Raw genomic sequence first — 14,790 nt, 5'->3', positions numbered from 1 at the left:
AGAAAGAAAGAAAGAAAGAAAGAAAGAAAGAAAGAAAGAAAGAAAGAAAAGCAAAAGCAACAAAGATTAGAAAGGACCAGAGAACACCACCAGGAACTCCAACTCTACAAGCATCATAATGGCAATGAATTCCTATCGTTCAGTACTCACTCTAAACATCAATGGACTCAATGCTCCAATCAAAAGACACAGGATAACAGAATGGATAAGAAAACAAGATCCATCTATATGCTGTTTACAAGAGACCCACGTTACACCTAAAGACACCTTCAGATTGAAAATAAGAGGATGGAGAACCATCTATCATGCTAACAGTCAACAAAAGAAAGCTGGAGTAGCCATACTTATATCAGACAATCTAGACTTTAAAATAAGGACTGTATCAAGAGATGCAGAAGGGCATTATATCATAATCAAGGGGTCTATCCACCAAGAAGACTTAACAGTTGTAAACATCTATGTGCCAAATGTGGAGCACCCAAATATATAAATCAATTAACCACAAACATAAAGAAACTCATCAATAGTAATACCATAATAGTAGGAGACTTCAACACCTCACTCACAGCAATGGACAGATCATCTAATCAAAAAATCAATAAGGGAACAATGGTTTTGAATGACACACTGGACCAGGTGGACTTAACAGATATATTCGGAACATTTCATCCTAAAGGAGCAGAATACACATTCTTCTCCAGTGCACATGGAATGTTCTCCAGAATAGACCATATACTTGGACACAAACAGCCCTAAGTAAGTACAAAAAGATAGAGATCAGGGGCGCCTGGGTGGCTCAGCCAGTTAAGTGTCCGACTTTGGCTCAGGTCATGATCTCATGGTCCGTGAGTTCGAGCCCCATGTCGGGCTTTGTGCTGATAGCTCAGAGCCTGGAGCCTGCTTCAGATTCTCTGTCTCCCTCTCTCTCTGACCCTCCCCCATTCATGCTCTGTCTCTCTCTGTCTCGAAAATAAATAAACATTAAAAAATTTTTTAAAAAAAGATAGAGATCATACCGTGCATATTTTCAGACCACAACGCTATGAAACTCGAAGTCAACCACAAGACAAAATTTGGAAAGGTAACAAATACTTGGAGACTGAAGAACGTCCTACTAAAGAATGAATGGGCTAACCAAGAAGTTAAAGAGGAAATTTAAAAGTATATGGAAGTCAATGAAAATGATAACACCACAACCCAAAACCTCCAGATGCAGCAAAGGCGGTCATAAGAGGAAAGTATATAGCAATCCAGGCCTTCCTAAAGAAGGAAGAAAGATCTCAGATACACAACCTAACCTTACACCTTAAGGATCTGGAAAAAGAACAGCAAATAAAACCCAAAACCAGCAGAAGACAGGAAATAATAAAGATTAGAGCAGAAATTAATGCTATCAAAACCAAAAAAAACACAGTAGAACAGATCAATGAAACCAAAAGCTGGTTCTCTGAAAGAATTAACAAAATTGATAAACCACTAGCCAGTTGGATCAAAAAGAAAAAGGAAAGGACCCAAATAAATGCAATCAAGAATGAAAGAGGAGAGATCACAACCAACACAGCAGAAATAAAAACAATAATAAGAGAATATTATGAGAAATTATATGCCAATAAAATGGGCAATCTGGAAGAAATGGACAAATTCCTAGAAACATATACACTACCAAAACTGAAACAGGAATAGAAAATTTGAACAGACCCATAACCAGTAAGGAAATCAAATTAGTAGTCAAAAATCTGCCAAAAAACAATATATACATTGTCCAGGGCCAGTTGGCTTTCCAGGGGGAATTCTACCAAACATTGAAGGGACAGTTAACACCTACTCTCTTGAAGCTGTTCCAAAAAATAGAAACGGAAGGAAAACTTCCAAACTCTTTCTATGAAGCCGGCATTACCTTGATTCCAAAACCAGACAAAGATGCCATTAAAAAGGAGAACTATAGACAGATTTCCTTGATGAACATGGATGCAAAAATCCTCAACAAGATATTAGCCAACCAGCTCCAACAATGCATTAAAAAAAATTATTCACCAAGACCAAGTGAGATTTATACCTGGGATGCAGGGCTGGTTCAATATCCAGAAAACAATTAACATGATTCATCACATCAATAAAAGAAAGGACAAGAACTATATAATCCTCTCAATAGATGCAGTGAAAGCATCTGACAAAATACAGCACCCTTTCTTGATAAAAACCCTCAAGAAAGTAGGGAGCATACCTCGAGATCATAAAAGCCAATATATGAATGACCCAACACTAATATCATCCTCAATGGGGAAAAACTGAGAGCTTTCCCCCTACGGTCAGGAACAAGACAGGGTTGTCCACTCTCACCACTGTTATTCAACATAGTATTCGAAGTCTTAGCCTCTGCAGTCAGACAACACAAAGAAATAAAAGGCATCCAAATCGGCCAGGAGGAGGTCAAACCTTCACTCTTTACAGATGACGTGATACTCTATATGGAAAACCCAAAAGATTCCACCAAAAAACTGCTAGAATTGATTCATGAATTCAGCAAAGTTGCAGGATATAAAATCAATGCACAGAAATCGGTTACATTCCTATACACCAACAGTGAAGCGACAGAAAGAAAAATCAAGGGATCAATCCTATTTACAGTTACACAAAAAAACCATAAAATACCTAGGAATAAATCTAACCAAAGAGGTGAAAAATCTTTATGCTGAAAACCATAGAAAGCTTATGAAAGAAATTGAAGGAGACACAAAAAAATAAAAATATTCCATGTTCCTGGATAGGAAGAACAAATATTGTTAAAATTTCGGGTCGATACTACCCAAAGCAATCTACATATTCAATGCAATCCCTATCAAAATAACACCAGCATTCTTCACATAGCTAGAACAAATAATCCTAAAATTTGTATGGAACCAGAAAAGACCCCGAATAGCCAAAGCAATCTCGAAAAAGAAAACCAAAGCAGGAGGCATCACAATCCCGGACTTGAAGCTATTCTCAAAGCTGTGATCATCAAGACAATATGGTACTGGCATAAGAACAGACACTCAGATCAATGGAACAGAATAGAGAACCCAGAAATGGACCCACAAATGTATGGCCAACTAATCTTTGACAAAGCAGGAAAGAATATCCAATGGAATAAAGACAGTCTCTTCAGCAAGTGGTGCTGGGGAAACTGGACAGTGACTTGCAGAAGAATGAACCTGGGCCACTTTCTTATACCACACACAAAAATAAACTCAAAATGGATGAAAGACCTCAATGTAAGACAGGAAGCCATCAAAATCCTCGAGGAGAAAGCAGGTAAAAACCTCTTTGACCTCGGCCACAGCAACTTTTTACTCAACACGTCTCTGGAGGCAATGGAAACAAAAGAGAAAATGAATTATTGGGACCTCATCAAAATAAAAATTTGCACAGGGAAGGAAACAATCAGCAAAAATAAAAGGCAAATGACAGAATGGGAGAAGATATTTGCAAATGACATATCAGATAAAGAGTTAGTATCAAAATCTATAAAGAACTTATCAAACTCAACACCCAAAAAACAAAGAATCCAGTGAAGAAAGGGCAAAATAATGAATAGACACTTCTGCAAAGAAGACATCCAGATGGCCAACCGACACATGAAAAAATGCTCAACATCACTCATCATCAGGGAAATATAAGTCAAAACCACCATGAGATACCACCTTACCTGTCAGAATGGCTAACATTAACAACTCAGGCAACAACAGATGTTGGCCGGGATGCAGAGAAAGAGGATCTCTTTTGCATTGTTGGTGGGAATGAAAGCTGGTGCAGTCACTCTGGAAAACAGTATGGAGGTGCCTCAAAAAGTTAAAACTAGAACTGCCTATGACCCCAGCAATTGCACTACTAGGCATTTATCCAAGGGACACAGGTGTGCTGTTTTGAAGGGACATATGCACCCCCATGCTTACAGAAGCACTATCAACAATAGCTAAAGTATGGAAAGAGCCCAAATGTCCATCGATGGATGAATGGATAAGGAAGATGTGGTACACACACACACACACACACACACACACACAAAATGAAGTATTACTTGGCAATCAAAAAGAATGAAATCTTGCTATTTGCAACTACATGGATGGGACTGGAGGGTATTATTCTAAGTGAAATTAGTCAGAGAAAGAGAAAAATCATATGACTTCACTCATATGAGGACTTTAAGAGACAAAACAGATGCACATAAGGGAAGGGAACAAAAATAATATAAAAACAGGGAGGGGGACAAAACATAAGAGACTCATAAATATGGAGAACAAACTTAGGGTTACTGGAGGGGTTGTGGGAGAGGGGATGGGCTAAATGGGTAAGGGGCACTAAGGAATCTACTCCTAAAATCATTGTTGCACTATATGCTAACTAATTTGGATGTAAATTTTAAAAAATAAAAAAATAAAATTAAAAAAAATATAATTCAAGCTTGGGAGGTGCAGAGAGAGATGGACATAGAATCCAAAGCAGGCTCCAGGCTCTGAGCTGTCAGCACAGAGTCCAATGCCAGGTTCGAACTCACAGACCCCTGAGATCATGACCTGAGCCAAAGTTGGTCGCTTAACCGACTGAGCCACGCAGGGGACCCTCAAGAGCTATTTAAATGATATAATCTTGCTATTAAAAATAATTAGAAAAGACAAGGAATTGGTATAGGGGAAGTTTCTACTGATTAGAGAAAGTAGAGGAAGTAGAAAACTATCATGGGAAGGAGAGGAACAATTTGAATGTGAGAATGGATCTAATATTTTTGTCATTTCACTCTCTGTTGAAAGAGGATTAATATTCTTGAGACTCCAATAAATTGCTAGATGTGTTGAAACCATCAGAGAACATCTAGATACTGCATTTCCCTATGTTCAACATTGATAGAGCTTCAAATTTAAAAACTGTGTCATGAGAAGATGAAAATATGATCTATTCATGACATGCAAAAATACTCTCTTGATGACTTCGGAAAAGGATAAAAAAGAGATAGGGGGGTTGCTGAAGGGACTTGTCTTGGCTGTGGGATGTAAAGGCACCACAGAATTCAAGTATCTCAGGATGAAAGGCTAATGACAGGAAACATAATCTCTGCTCTACTGAGGCCAGCACAATGCTCTGAAAGATAGGTGGGATAAAACACAGGTGTGCAAACACAGGGACACGGAATCAGGCCACAGCAATCTCTTTTCCATGAGAATGTCAAGACCCAGAGGACAGCAACCAGAGTCTCTTAAAGGTACACAACCTACTGTGCTCATAGGATCACTTTGGCAAGGAGAAGACAGCAAGAGAACACTTAGAACAGAAACAAACAAAAAAGCCCTGTTAAGGAGTTTGGATTTTGAACTTACTGAGAATTTACTTCAAAGTGACTAGTGTGTGTTAGTGGTATAGGTGAGCATAGCTGCCTTCCAAAGTGACTGAACTGGCCAGAAGTTGTCTCTTTTACACCAAAAGAACCAGAGTTTACATTTCACTTGTGAGATCATTTATTCTTCCCTTGCAATTGAATAAAAATGGGGTTTTCAGAACAAAGTTAATTATTTTTTTCTTTCATGTGACATTTAGTGACAATTATTAAATATTCAAATGTTCCCACAAAACCACAAAACATGTCAGTTGCTGTTAAGCCCAATATATGCAGACAATAAGTGTCTTACTGGCAGTAAATGTCAATAAAGATTTCAAAAGAAAGTTCTCTATGGGATTTTACCTTGAAGGTGGGATTTTGGAGGTAGAAATGAATATGCATATGCTAAATATAGTGAGTTTGCCCAAGACAAAGTCGATGGTTTGTGCAAAGCTAAGAGACAAAGCATTGAATATTAAGTATGCCAGAGTGCAAATCTGTGAATGCCAACTTGAGAATTTAAGAGTTCCTGTAATTATAAAGTGACAATATTTATATAAGGTTATGGGCAAGGAGTGATGTTTCAAGTCTATTTAATATATTATTTGAAAAGTCTTTACTATTTTTTACTTCCAAATTTTATACCCAAAAAGTAATTTAAACACTTCAGGAAAACTCCTCCTTTATGAATAAAAGTGAGTATATCTCTCATTTTATCCATTTTCATAAATTATTCATTTTATTTTAAAGAGATCAAATTTCCCTTTGACCTTATGAAGATGAGATCTGAGAGGTTTAGAGGGAGTTATAATTTCTTAAATTGATTTAAAATAAATTGATTTAAAATAAATAACAGACAAACATATATACTAAGATCAGTCTTTTATATCACACATACATATATATATATATACACACACATATATATATAATACATATATGTGCAAACGCTATAGAACACATATATATGTATACACACACACACACACGCACATGTTATGTGTGTGTGTATGTTTCTAGAACATCATATATGGGAGGGAAACCAGACAGTTATAGTGAAGTTGTCCTTCCTTCTCTGAGGAGATTGTCAGATTTAGGTGCCAAGGAGGGACAGGGCAGTAAATTGTTTATGGGTCAACACATAAAAATTTGACAACCAAAGTCACCTGAAGAGGAAGGATCTCTCACGGAGCATTAATACTCTGTTGTTATCTATTTGAATATATAGATGATCAGCAAAACATTATATAATCATGAGAGAGTTTGGCTCACCCATGAAAGCATGGAAAATGTGAATCATTGAAAGAAATGTGACTGGTGTCATACTAACACCACAAAATATCCATCTGAGCATTAGAACGTTGAGTTATTACATGTCGTAGTGACATACCCACTTTAGAAAGAACACAATTAAACAAACTATAGCTAATTGACTTTGAGTATTTCTCATCCCATTGGTGAGGGCATTTTTATATAATACAGCCTCATAACAGCTCCCTGTACAGACAAATCTGGGTGCTATCTCTTATGCACTTCCTCTCTAAACCTGAGAAAACTGCTCTCTTAGTCCCTCTGTTTGATTCATCTGTGGAATGGGAATACTGACAATAATATATCTCCTGAACTTGCATTAGCATCTGTAGATTGATTACCCTGATACAGTGGTTCAAAAGCATCCAAAGAGATAGTTGCTATTATTATTATTATTATTACTACTATTATTTTAAAATATGTGCTAAGCAAGCTAACTTGAGTAATAAAAGGAATAAAATTCATTATTGTTTAAAAATAAATAAATTGGCATCCAGGTTTCTATTTCACTCTTGGATCCAACTTCATCAGACAGCATTTTGAGTTCCACATACTATGTTCACAGACTATACACTTAGTTTAAAAAATAATGACACTGTGATTTAAAAAGAATCTGGAAAACATAGGAGTACACAATTATCTGTTAAAGAAAAATAAGAATTTCAACTCACTCCTGAATTCTCCAAGTTTTTAACATTAGGAATTCTACCACAGTCAAACATTTTACTTTACTAGTAAGTAATTAGTACTAAGTAATTAAGTATTAGTAATTACTTACTTTACTAGTAAGTAAAAATCTTTCATCTCAATGAATACATTATTTTACTTTTAGGAGATAACTATGAATTTTTAAGGATTAACCACTTTTAAAAAGCTTTTTTTTTTTTTTTTTTTTTTTTTTTTTATGTGTACTTATTTTTGAGAGAGAGACAGAGTGTGAGCAGGAGAGGAGCAAGAGAGAGGGAGACACAGAGTCCAAAGCAGGCTCCAGGCATTGGGCTGCAGCACAGAGCCTGAGGCAGGGATCAAAGTTATGAACTGAGAGATCATGACCTGAGCCTCAACCAACTAAGCCATGCAGCTGCCCCAAGGATCAACCACTTTTGAATGAGAACCAGTTGGTTCTGTATGAAACCACAAATAGACTCTAACTCTGACTTGCACATTCCACGCTGAGAATGTACTATGGCTATGAAGCAATTCATTACAGGAAAGCTGATGAGCATAAAGATTTTTTTGTTTGTTTGTTTAGAAATTTTGTCTATTTGATCTTTTTCCTGGTGCATATATATATATATATATATATATATATATATATTTTTTTATTTGTTTATTTATTTATTTATTTATTTATTTATTTATTTATGTTTGAGAAAGAGAGAGTGTGAATAGGGGAGAAGCAGAGAGAGAGAATCCCAAGCAGATTCTGCAATGTCTGCACAGAGCCCGACATGGAGCTGGATCTCAAGAATTGTGAGATCATGACCTGAATCAAAATCAAGTGTCAGATGCTTAACCAAATGAGCCACTTAGGTACCCCCACCATAATTCTTATTTTGTTGAAAGAACAACTCTTATGTTCTCATTCTGAAGCTGATAGGAAAAATTCCAAAATTTGAGTTTGATTTCAGAAATTATTTTCTACAATGAACATAATCCCAACTCATAGTCTCATTAGCACTGTAATTTGTCATGTCCAGAAAATTCTGCTGTAGTTGGCCATGCAAACCCAGTGAGAATAATCACAATTTACACACGACAATGGCTACTGGGAAGTCATACATGAGTTAGTAAGAGTAATAGATTATTTAAATCCCCACCACCACAATGACAGAGTATGAAAAAAAAATCAGTAAAACATACAAAAAATTAAAAAAAAAGCCCTGTGGCAACAGTGAAATAAATATACTTTAAAGCAGTGTACAATTTCATAAATACTCCAATGTGATTTACATGATCTCAGACCTCAAGAGATTTTATGTTATTTTTTTAATTTAATAGAATAAGAATGTATTTGATCACATTTTTCATGTCCCTCAGGACAATATATTTATGTTAATTTAACTCTATAATTGTCATCTTTGCAAAAAAAAACCACAGTTCTATATTAGAAAACTAGATATACATTATGAACATAGATAATTTTTTTTTTTTTTTTTGGTGGCCAGTACGGGGTTAGATAATTTTTATTTGAATATCCATTTGGTGATTCAAACAGCATTTCCACCTTCTGATGGAGGTTTTTAATTGCTTTATATTGGCTTGTTCACACGTTAACAATACAGGTCATGCCTTTTAATTAGGTCTATGATTTCTATATGAAGTACATCCAGAAACCAAAAGATTCTGAAAACACCATAGACAAATGAAAGCACACCAAGTGGGGGACATTTGGTCCTGTTGGGGATGGCATTTCTGGCCACCAATTGTCTCCTTGTGGCTTTCAGTAAGATATGATGTTTGAAAGATGATTTTAAAATGGAAGTTTGTCTATACTTGCTATTTAGTACCAAACTTTTTTTTTTTCTTTTTTCCTTTTTACCCACAAGCATTCACTGTCATCTTTCTTTGAAGAAATTACTGTGCCCATGTTGTGTTGCCCTATGGAGACCAGTGAAGGAGGGGTGGGGAGCGAGAATGTGCACAGGCCAAAGATCTAATTTTTTTACCTCACTACCAAGAAAAGGGAATGAGCTCCTGATCTAAGCCTGCTTAATCACATATTCCCTTCCTGGAATTAAATCTTGAAACAGAAGCATGTAAAGATGAAAAAAAAAAAAAATTAGGGTCTCTTATATTCAGCTATACTACCATAGCCAGACAAATTTTTTTATAGAAACCATTTTGTAATTTCTGCTTCCTAGGTTTCTGGAGTTGATTTTGCTTAAATTTTTCTCCAGCCTTTATGTTGATTCTGTAAGGTTCCAATATCGTTCTCATAAAGTCATTTTGAAGAAGTTTCCCTCCCCCGCAAAAGCTTGTTTCTGTAGCTAGCGTATTAAGACAATGATAGAGAATTTTTGCTGCCCCAGAATTGGCAACTAACACAAACAACTGAAAATAGTGTCCACAAGAACCCACATTATAAAGAGACCTGCCAACATTTGGCATTATACATTTTCCTCTGGGTTTAAGGAAAAATGAACTATCATTCTATAATTAACCAAACTTCACTGCTTATGCCTTATGGATGTTTTTAAGAGTAGAGGAGAGGAAAGAACAACAGAAGTTGACAGTGTCTTTGACCTGTGCCCAGATCAAAGTTCATGGCAAAAAGATCTTTTCTTCATTGTTGGTAGTGTCCAACTTCACAAAGTGACATAAAAGGGTACTCAAAAAGGATCATTCATGGATATTGGGGATCTACTTTCATAGCCCCACATGAGGAAGCAAAAATGGTTAAGATTAAGAGGAAACTAAGAATATAACATCAACATATCACCTGGAGTTGACAAGAAGTGTGTGGTTTTGGTAAGGATAGCAATAGAGGCAACTACTGTTCTTGGAATGGGTCATATATGATGCCAGGAACCAGGGAAGGCCCAAATGCTACTTTCAAGAAGAAAAGCAAACTCATCATCTATGCTGAGACCATGACATTAGAATAGATCTGAGAAGGACCACAGCAATTGTTCTGCAGCCCATCACCAGCATGTGATGAATTGCATAAGGTGTCTTCTGTTTTCCCTACTCTTTCTTCCCCAAACAAGGAAAATCTAGTCCAAAGGAGGGGAGACATTGCCTCAGACCCAGGCCCTATACACACTTACAAACCAAGGTGGTAGGCATGAAATGAAAAATAAAGTGAACTCACTCTTTAAAATCCTCAAAGCTTGGGGCACTTAAGTCATTAGAGCATGTGACTCTTGTTGACCAAAGGGTCATGGATTTGAGCCCCACGTTGGGTGCAAAGTTTACTTAGAAAAATAAATGGAGAGTTTACTTAGAAAAAAATAAATAAGATGTACAATCCCCCAAGGCAGCTGGGTGGCTTAGTTGGTTGAATATCTAACTCAATTTCTGCTCAAGTCATGATCCCAGGGTTCTGGGATTAAGCCCTGCATCAGGCTCTGCCTTGAGCATGGAGCCTGCTTAATATTTTTTCTCTCTCTCTCTCTCCCTCTGCCCCTCTCCCCTGTTCATGTGCTCTCTCTCTCTCCCTCTCTCTCTCTCTCTAAAAAGAAAAAAAAAGTAAAATCGCCAAAGCCCTATAGCAATAGAGAAGAGTTAGAAAGACAAATTTCAATTTTCTATGAGATTGGAGTTTTGGATTTTAATACAATAAAGATAAAAATATAGGCTCTGCCTGGAATATTTTTAAGGAGTAAAAGAATTCAACAAAACATAGTTGAGTGGTAACAATTGTTTAGAAAATTATACACCACTTTAATAGAATCCCAACTGATACACTCTTTGACAGTCATTCAGGCCACAAGAATGATATTTCTTAAAAAAAAAATTATCATTTGTTTCTGTTGCCTACAGGACAAGCACAATGTTCTTTAAAATCTTTCTTAGCCTGACCTGTCTACACTTACAATACTTATCCTAAGATCCATTGTGCAACTTTTTATTACCCAGACATACTGACTTTAATGATGCTTTGCCTTACACATACTTTTCTTTGGACATAATAGATATAAATTGTAAATCTAAAAAAAAAAAAAGATTCTGCCTTGGTTAAATTGAAATATTCTGTAGGTTATATTGGTATTTGAAGTCTTAAAAAGAAAGAATCTTGCTGATATAACTACTTTGAATCCTTAATGTACTGAGTTGATAAGATAAAAAAGGCACTGTTAAAGTTGTGAGAAGCAAAAAAAAAAAAGCATATTTAATTCACATATACTAAGTTTTGATCTTTTTTATAGTTTACCAAGAAAGATACAGAATCTTTATGATATCTGAAATACTTCCCGGGAATATAATCTCCAGCATCAATTCATATGATGACTGTAAATAATTACTGAAGGTAATCTCTAGAATATATACTACATAATGGACCTATAGAGTAAGTATACTGTAGGGAATTAAATACATTGTAAGTGAAAGTCGCCATATTTACTTTGGTCATCCCACAATTATATACAACTTTTAAATTCTTCTATGGGTTGGAAAGTTCCAGAATTTCCAGGTATTTAATTATTCACTTCAGATTTACCAATAATCAAATGTTCTTACTAGAGAATCATGACTAAAATATATAAATCCTGATAAATTAATATATGGTATAATCTCCCTACCCAACGCTCATTTCCTAATTCCTGTTATGCAAAGTACAAACTCCTAGTAACCTACCATACTGTATTGGACAGAGCAGGGGTAGCACATCTATATCTACAAATCCTTTATGAAAAAATAGAATAAATAAAATAAAACAAAACAAAATAAATGCATGTAGAATCGTGCCATTCAGATAGTTAAGGCCTAAGTGTATACACATGTATGAATCTGTCCCAGTTATGACATGTTATGAACATACAACTATATGAATGTATAATACATACAAGCATATACTTTAACACAATTTTCTTGATTTTGTGAAAAATATCAAAAGTTATTTTGTGAATGTGCCAAAATATATTTAATTTGGCTTATAATATATATGCCATATAATAAAAATACATTTATTTTAGTTGATTATAATTTTAAGAGTTTTATTTATATCCTAAAATAGGCATAGATCATTATCTAAGAGGACCAAAAAAACCCTAAAATATTAAATTTGTTCATAAGATTCTCAACATCATAACCTTATTTTTCTTTCCACTGTCTTTCCTGACACTGTGAGCTGTTTTCTGTTGAAATTACACACAAAAAATGTTTACTTCAAAGTTAAGTGTATCAACCAGTCATTTCTGGTTTCAAATCATTTCCTAGTAAACTGAACTACTGTGACCTTTAAAAAATATATTTAATATATTTAATATCATGTTAACCCATAGAGACTGTGATCTACAGATTTTTATTGTTAAATCTTGAAGCATCATTCCAAACTAGAGATTTAATAAATACTAGATAGAAATTTGTGAATGTTTTTGTTCTGTTTACTGGATTATAAGCAGTAAATAGCCTTCATAGAAAATATTCATGGCAAATATTGAGCAGGGAAATATTGCTATTTCTAACCTTTCAAAACATGGAAATGGAAAGACACAAATGCCAAAGTAAAATGAAGATTTTTATTAAATTGAACTGGAGAAAAGGAAGAATTGATTTGTATTAAATGCTACCTAATAAGGAAATTAACTTCTGGGTTTGATCTTTGTTTCTAAAGTATGTTTAGCTGCAGTTAAATTCTAGCTAACTAGTATATCACCAGAGTTAATTATCCACCAATCATTTAAGAGGATTAACAAGCCAGGGACATATAAATTTATTTCCATAATCAAGCTGAATTGAAGGTAAATGGTGAAGGAAAATAAAATATCTAGGACATGTGGATCAGGAATAATAGGAATATTAGCAACTGTGTACACACAGAGGGGAAAAAAAAAGATTCTCAAGAGGATATATATATATATATATATATATATATATATACACACATATACACCCTGCCAATGGGAGAATTGGAACTCAGGCTTTGCTCCCTTCTCTGACTCTCTGCCCTTTAGTCTGTATAGGGATATAGCACATCTGCACATCCCCTTCCTGCCCAAACATATGATGTATGGTACTGTAGAAAGATATTTGGTCTTTATCCCCAGTTCCTACCACACAATTCCTAAAACCCTTGAACTTTTTTGAGTGATTGGATGAAAAGAGAGTTTTTGTTCCAATGAGGCAGGTCTCTGATAGGTGGGGCCCCTAGACAGCTTCAGGATGGGGGCTGCTCTCAAGAAAGAGGAAGGCTTTTTTTTTTTTAATGTTTATTCATGTATTTTGAGAGAGGGAGAGAGTGTGAGAGAGGGAGCACACATGCACACGAACAAGGGAGGGACACAGAGAGAGGGAGGGAGAATCCCAAGCAGGCTCCATGTGGTCAGTACAGAGCCCAATGTGGGTCTGGAACTCACAAACCCTGAGATCATGACCTGAGGCGAAACCAAAAGTCCAATCCTTAACCACTGAGCCACCCAGGAACCCCCAGCCCAAGTTCTTTAAAAAGTACTACAGAGATGTTAACTGTCTTTTCAAGATTCAAGATCAACAGGAAGCCACTGACTGGTTTCTTGGTTTAGCTGTTAGACTTGAACATTGAGACAATGCTGAAAATACAAGGACTTACTACCTGATAATACAAAACATGCTGACAATGCAGCAAAAAATGCAGAGCCATTGATCGGTTTGGATGTAAATACTCCCAATTTTAAGGCTGGTGTAATGGCTTTGGCTAACCGTCAGATTCACTGTCATGATGATTACCTGGTAATGCTTAAGGCAATTCACATTGTGGTCCAGGAGTACCTGAGGCAGGATGCAGCTGCTAAAACAAATGAAACAAAAGAGGATTTGCCTGTTGCTTTAGACAAACATATTCTTGGGTTTGACAGAGGAAATGCAGTTCTTAATGAAGCTGCTCAAAAATCTTGGATTGTTCCATATGGAAGAGATCAGGGAGCTATAGACAAAAATTAATGAAGCCATCGTAGCTGTTCAGGCAATTATTGCTGATCCAAAGACAGAACACAGACTGGGAAAAGTTGGAAGATGAACATTTTAGGATTTCAGCTTCTCACCTACTTAGCATAATTGAGAAGCATGTACGCTCTGGCTTGTGTTTGGAAATCAAATGTCACATTTTCAAAGGAAGAATCCTAGAAAATTGACTATGTTCTGGACATTTACTACCATCACCTTTTCTTTAATAGAGTTCAGGAAAGTGGAAAAAAATATAATGTTACAAAATAGTAAAATATATACATATATACATAAAATAGTATAGCATAGATACATAAAAGGATGTAATTATACAATGATTGCATCTATAGAGGCTTACCATGAAGCAGACACTGTTCTGAACCCTCTACATAGATTATCACAATAAATGCTTACAACACTTCGTGGATGTCAATAATATTTTGTCCCTGTTTATCACTTGCTAGCTATCATAGCTGTTACTGTCATGATCCGAACTAAGCCAATTTCATTTTCACAACTGTTGGGTGAAAGGAACAGCTTTG

The 14,790-nt window shown here is 35.6% G+C and overlaps 1 pseudogene; it reads left to right on the top strand.

The window, feature by feature from the left end:
- Positions 1-14,371, top strand: part of LOC125928985 (RNA transcription, translation and transport factor protein-like) — a 17,325-nt pseudogene extending 2,954 nt beyond the window's left edge.
- Positions 14,372-14,790: the final 419 nt, after the last annotated feature.

This window comes from Panthera uncia, chromosome D1 (assembly GCF_023721935.1).
Source record: "Panthera uncia isolate 11264 chromosome D1, Puncia_PCG_1.0, whole genome shotgun sequence".
In the NCBI taxonomy this organism is placed as follows: Eukaryota; Metazoa; Chordata; class Mammalia; order Carnivora; family Felidae; genus Panthera; species Panthera uncia.
This window is presented reverse-complemented; position numbering and strand designations above follow the sequence as displayed.